Consider the following 6,787-nt stretch of genomic DNA (forward strand, 5'->3'; position numbering starts at 1 on the left):
ATGTGCAGCTTGCTGTGCATAAGATGCTCTCTGGAAGAATTGCTTGAATTTCATAATATTATTCAATGTGGCCACTAGGGGGGGATCACACGTAGCTATTATACCATGTATCAGTTTGTGAAAGATGCCATAACAGAGTATCAATACCACAGACTGGGTGGTTTAAACAATAAATTAATTTTCTCACAGTTCTATAGGTTAGAAGTCCGAAATCAATATGTCAGCAGGTTTGGTTTCTTCCGAGGCCTCTCTCTTTGGCTTGCAGATGGCTGCCTGTGTCCTGGTCACATCGCTCCTCTGTGATGGGGTTGTTCTTATGTGTATCTGTGTTCCAATCTCCTCTTCTTATAAGGACACCAGTCATATTGGATTAGGGCCTACCACAATGACCCTATTCTAACTTAATTTCCTCTTTGAAGGCTCTATCTCCAAATAGGATCACAATCTGAGGTACTGGGAGTTAGGGCTTCAACATACGAATTTTGGAAGAATACAGTTCAGTCCATAAGACACCAATAAGAGTGAAAAGACAAACCACAAATCAGAGAGAAAATAAGACTTTGCCCAATTTAAAAATAGATGAAGACTTGAACAGAAACATAGACTTCGCTAAAGGGATTATATTCATAGTTTAATAAGCACATGAAAAGGCGTTTGACATCATTACTCACCAGGGAAATGCAAATTTGGTTCAATTGTATAACATTGCCATTTCTGTAAGTCAATTTTCAGCAATTTCATATGGTTCAACCTAAAGAAAACTCCACAGTGAGATGCCACCACACATCTCAGAAGGCTAAAATTTAAAAAGACAGACTGCCAAACGTTAGCAGGAATGCAGAACAACTGGAATCCTCATACACTGCTTGTGGAAATGTAAAACGACACAGCCACTTTGGAAAAATAATTGATCGTACCCGCTAACGCTACGTATGCGCTAACTCCACCGACCACCATTCCGCTGAGAAACAAAACAAAATACAAAAAACGTCGCAGGGAAATGCTAATAGAATGGCCTGGTAAAGAGTAGATCTGTTTAACTATTCTAACCTCTTCGTCCGAAAAGCTGGGTAGAGAGGGACACAGTAAGTCCCCAGAATTTGTTTTGAGAAAGCAGAGACGGCTAGGATGGCGTTAGCGTTTCCGAGCAGCACCTGGTACAGTACTCGGTCCACGTTGGCTGATTTACCCAGAGAGCAGCGGGGTTATTTGCTTAATGTAGAAAGAACGGAGCTACGTTTAGATTAACCCCTTTCTTGCAGTTACCCTCTCTTGCTAGGCCTTTTTCTGGAGTTCGGGCAACCCCGCTATCCCTGCGTTTGGAGGCGCCTCAAGCGCTGTCCCCCAACCCGGGCCACCAACCCCGAGGCGCAGGGGCGCGACCATGAGGTCGCGGAGGGCCAGGCTGGCGCCCGCTCTGCTGTCCGCTCCCCGGTGCCTCCGGGGGGAAGTCGGGCCTGGGGGCGGCGGACACACAGCCCTGGGTGCGGTGGGTCGGCCTCCTGCGTTCATCCCTCCTCTCAGCCCCAGGGCTCTGCCGCGGGCTTCTAGAGAAGTGATGCGGAAGAGGGGGCTGGGGGCTGGGCCCGTTGCCGTGGCAACCCGTACCCGGCGGCTAGCAGAGCCCAGGGCGCCAAGCCCAGCGCCTCTCGGCTCCTCAGGAACAGGAGAGCGGACTCCTGGGAGCAAGCAGCCGAGCCGCGCGGCTGCGGGGACGCGGCCAGGGTGTGGACTAGGGGCACGACGGGGGCCGAAGAGAGGCTGGAAGCCGGGTGGGACCAGCCCCCCCTGCGTTCTCGGTGCCTGGTTTTCAGCCCAAGCAGCCCAGCGCGCCTGGACTCTCGGCGGCGCCTCTCGGCCGCTGGGGGAGCCCGGGTCAACCTGGAACGCGGGCCGGGGATGCGCGCGTCCCCTCCCGCCCCCATAGTCCCGCCGCGACGCCCGGCCCGGACCCTGCGCAGTAACCGACCTGGAGAGACGCTGCCCGGGGAGCCCCGCAGTGGCCCCAGCCCTCCGCGGGCTGACCCCCAGTGGCCCCGGCCCACAGGTGCGGGCGTGAGACATCCCGGGGTCAACGCCGCCGAGCTTCCGCGGTCCCTCCGGGGCGGGTCGTCCTGCATCCGTGAGACACCGACACATCACGAACGGCATGACGAACTCTCTAAATCTAGCTCCCTACCGGCCCCTCACCCGTCCCCAGAGGTTCGTTTATTCGGTTTTCGAGTCTACCGCCCTGCAGGACACCGATGACTTCGTGCTGCGCACCGTACTTGGCTCTTAATCCATCATCGCGTTTAATTCTTTCAGCAAACCCAGGTAGGCGGTGCTACCTCTGTTTTGAGACTAAGGTGCTCGAATCTGGGAAGAGGCCCTAGCCTTGTATGACCTCTCCAGGCCAGGGCAAAAATGTGAAGCACCTCCAGCCGTGGCCTGGTCTCAGCCTCCACAAGAGTGCAGCTGTTAAAAGCCCCGCCATTCATCCTCAGGGTGAATTTCGTTCAATTCAGCAATTGGGATCTAGCAGAAGCCTGTCTTTGTAGGTAGCTCTCTTCTTACCCTGCAAGAGGGGACTGGAAACAATCTATTTAAGCTCCTTTCAAACCAGAGATATAATGCATCAGTCATCTACAGCATTACACTTTATTGACATATAATAACCAACTTTTAATAACACTTTATCATTGTAAAGATCTCTCCGTTACTTTTCTTTCTTTTTTTTTTTTTGGCCACAGCTCAGCATGTGGGATCTTAGTTCCCCAACCAGGGATCCAGCGGGCGCCCCTCTGCAGTGGAAGCTCAGAGTCTTCACCGCTGGAATGCCAGGGAAGTCCCCTCTCCCTTACTTTATTACAGTTCATGTCATAATCACAAGTTGCTCCATGAAGCAGGTGATTATCTTTGTTTTACATGGATGTAAACTGAAGCCCAGAGAGGGTCAGCAGCTTTGCCCAAGGTCACACACCTATAAGGCAGTTGGTTCCTTATTTAATGCCGCCCCCATATCTGCAGTAATATAGACATTCCTATAAAGTATCACACATTTCAGCCATCACAATGTACACAAATACTATTCCACCTGTTATACATGCAATTTTTTCAGGTGCAGAAGTTAAAGAAGTTTAGGACTTAGAAAACAAGAGATTTTGTTGTAATGAAGTAATTTTCCTTTTGTGTGGTTTGAAATATCCATCAAAATATTTCATGGTTCCATTATAAAAGCGATGGATATAATTTAGAGGGAATAGCTCATCAAAATCTAACTACCAAGTGTCACTTTTGAAGTCAGTTCCAGAAACAATCCTTTCTCGATTTCTGGAACAATGTCATATGTATATGTTGAACCATATGAAAATGATGGTATTTGACTGATTTTGCCCTACAAAACCATAATTTCATATGGCTTAACTTACTGTGATATTAGTTATTTTATTTTACAGTCTTGGCCAGTTTGGGCCTGCATCTTTCTTCCTTTTGGGGTGTGGGACGGGAGCCCTGGGTACTATAAGAATCCTTTTCCTTCTGTGCCTCTCCTTTCCAAGAGCTGCATATGACTGTCATCCTAGCAGGAAGCTCATGTTGGTTACACATGGTCACAGGCACGTGATGCCCTCACAGAGGTCATACTCAGTACTTTCTACAGTAATAGAACTGTCTTCCAGATGGAGTTTGTTTACATATTTTATATTCAGAGCTAACAAAATTAATTTTGCAGGTGAATTTACCTTGTTGTGTTTTTCTCTCTAAGCAACGAAGTGGAAGTTAAAAAAAACGATTTTCTCATTCAGTCCCACAATGGTGTTAATAATGACTTAGCTGCTAAAGCGTAAGAATGCCCTTCTGCTTCTCAGGATACAGTTTAGTATTTGAATTGTGTCTGCACCTCATGGTAGGTTGGGACCTTGAAGAAATTACTTAAATTTGCTGCATTTCAGTTTCTTTACCTGTAACATTTGAGAAACTGATGCACCTGTCATGATTGGGGTGTGTGTGTGTGTGTGTGTGTGTGTTGTGTGTTGAATGTGTGTGAAATGCAGGCTCTGGTTAAAGGTCAGCTCCTTTCTTCCTCTTCCCTTCCACGTCTCTCTGACATGTGTGGCGAATCCCACCCATATCTTACTCAGTGTGCATATAGTCCATCTGTGAGAGAAAACCTCAGTGGTCAGTAAGAAGTGCTTTTATTACACAAATAAGATAGGACAGGTATTATCTTTATTTTTCCGATGGGGAAACTGGGAACAGAGATGGTAAATAATTTGCATAAGAATAAAAAAAGAAAAACATATAAAACACTAATCTTGTTCAGAAATGCAGTAACAGTAACAGATGCACCAAATATTTATTTCTAGTTCAGTGACACAGCATCTAGTGGGTTCTGTAAACCAGATACAAACAATGTGCCTATATTTGTACAGTTAACTACTTCAGATGCCTTGTGGTTAAGAAGTTTCAACTATGTTCTAAATGACTGACTAATAGGAAATAGAACAAACGTGAAGTTTAGTATTTCCTTTTTACTCAACAGTGGAAAAATCAATAGGGGAAAGTGAGAAGGGAGCTAATATTTCGGTTGAGAACTTAGACTGTGTACCAGAACTTGTGCCAAGTTACACATGTCACATCTTTTAAATTTTATAAATCTGTTAGGTAGGCATCTCCATTTTACAGATGACAAAACTGAGGCTCAGAGAAGGTAAATAACTTGCCTCAAATCATTCAGTCAATAAGAAGTAGAATTAGATTCAAACTCATATCCTGGCACTCCTAGACATTGTTGGAGAAAGTACCAATTTATAGATTTTTGGAAGGAAATGTTATCAAGAGGCTTAAATATTCAGTCTCTCTGACTCAGTTATTCTACTAATGTAAAGTTATCCTAAGAAAATAGTTTGAAATATAGAGAACAGCTTATTGAATAAAATTCTTCATTAGAGAGTTATTCATAACAGGTAGAATGTGAAATGAACCTAGTAACTAATACTGGGGAAATGGCTAAGGAAACAGTAAACTGTGGAGCTTCCATGGGATGGAATGTTACACAGCTGGTAAAATAATCCTTCCCCCAAAGTTTGTAAAACTGTGAGAAAATGTTCATGTAATAAGGTTAGGTGAAAAGAACAAGATGTTAGGATATATTTTTATCTATTATATTAATTATAATAATGAATTGATAGTTATTAATAATTAATTATGATAATATACATAATAATCTCAACCATTAAAACATATGCACAGAAAAAGAACAGGAATGCTAAACACCAAAATGTTACCATCAGTTATCTCTGGGCAATGAAATTACATTTATTACTTTTCTTATTTTAATCGTTTATTAAAATTAGTTTTATTAAAATGAATTTTTACCAAAAATTTAACATTTTTTCTGTAAGCAGATAAACTATTAAAAAGCAAACAATTGTGTCTGTCTGATTTTAAAGTCCGCGTTTTCTCATCCACGCTGCATTCACTAGTGAGGTCTTGGCTCCTAATTTTATCTTCCTTGTCAGTTCCTTGGCTGTCCAGGTCCCTGTCATTGTCACAAGGAATCCGAGCAGATGACTTGAGTGTGAACATACCCATCCAGATAGGTAATAACAGGGAGGGTCAGGGGTAGGGAGCCTTCTGCCCTCTGCTCTTACTCCTCCCTTCTCTTTTCTGACCCCAGCGCCCAGCGTGGTACCTGGCATATGGTGGACCCTCAGTGAATGCTGGTTGAACGGATGAATCCTAGCCTTACTTTGTAATTTTCTCTCAGCTTTTGCTCCTGTGTTACATTCGGCTTCGAGCTCTGGTCAGCTCTAGTCTAGTTCCAACATAGTGTTCATGAAGGCCATTCGCTGAGGGCCTATTAATTGCCACACTCTGTCCTAGGCTCTTTATACAATATACTGTTTACTTCTTAACAACCCTGTGAGGTGAGTGTTATTTCTTCCGTTTCATAAGTGAAGAGACTGAGACGCAGAGAGAGAGAATTAGAAGTTACAAACTGCAGAGTCAGGACAGAGATTCAGAACCTAGTCATTGTCAAACTCCAGGGCTTGTGCTATTCAACCACTGTGTTGGTACTGAGTCTTCATATGTTGCATTTCTGATCATGACTTCAAGCCAAAAATGATTCACATATATATATATACTTTGGATATCAGGAAGGGCAGAATGAACCCACTAACAAGCCAAAGGTTTATTAGTCACCCTCTAAGGGCAAGGCAGGAACAGTTAGTTGTACTTCTCCATAATTATGTATGTAAAAGTATATGTGGTCCCGCATACAATGATAATATGTTTTTTTCAAGCCCCAAATCAGGACACATGATCTGCCAAAGAATTTTTTTTTAATATTTATTTATTTATTTATTTATTCATTTGGTTGCACCAGGCCTTAATTGCAGCAGGCGGACTCTTTAGTTGCAGCAGTCAGTCTCCTTAGTTGTGGCATGCAAACTCCTTTTTTTTTTTTAATAAGTTAGAATATTTCTTTAAAAACAATTTTAAAAATGCAAAACATTAAGGAATTTAAAACACCACATTTTCGTTAATATAGAAAGAATTTTCACTAGAGTTAGGCAGCCACCCCAAAACAGCATGGCAAAAGGGCATTGGTATAAAGGAAATAAAATACTACACAAAAATCCAAAACAAAACTAAAAACATTTCAAATTAAACCTGGAAGACTAGAAGATTCCAACAGCAGATTTCTGTCCACTACTGAAACATTCCAAAATCCAAGCTTCAAAGGCACCTAAATGTATCTTAAATAAAATTTTTTTTGTTAAGAAAAAAAAGGAAAGAAAGC

Source organism: Delphinus delphis, chromosome 21 (genome assembly GCF_949987515.2).
Source record: "Delphinus delphis chromosome 21, mDelDel1.2, whole genome shotgun sequence".
Lineage (NCBI taxonomy): Eukaryota > Metazoa > Chordata > Mammalia > Artiodactyla > Delphinidae > Delphinus > Delphinus delphis.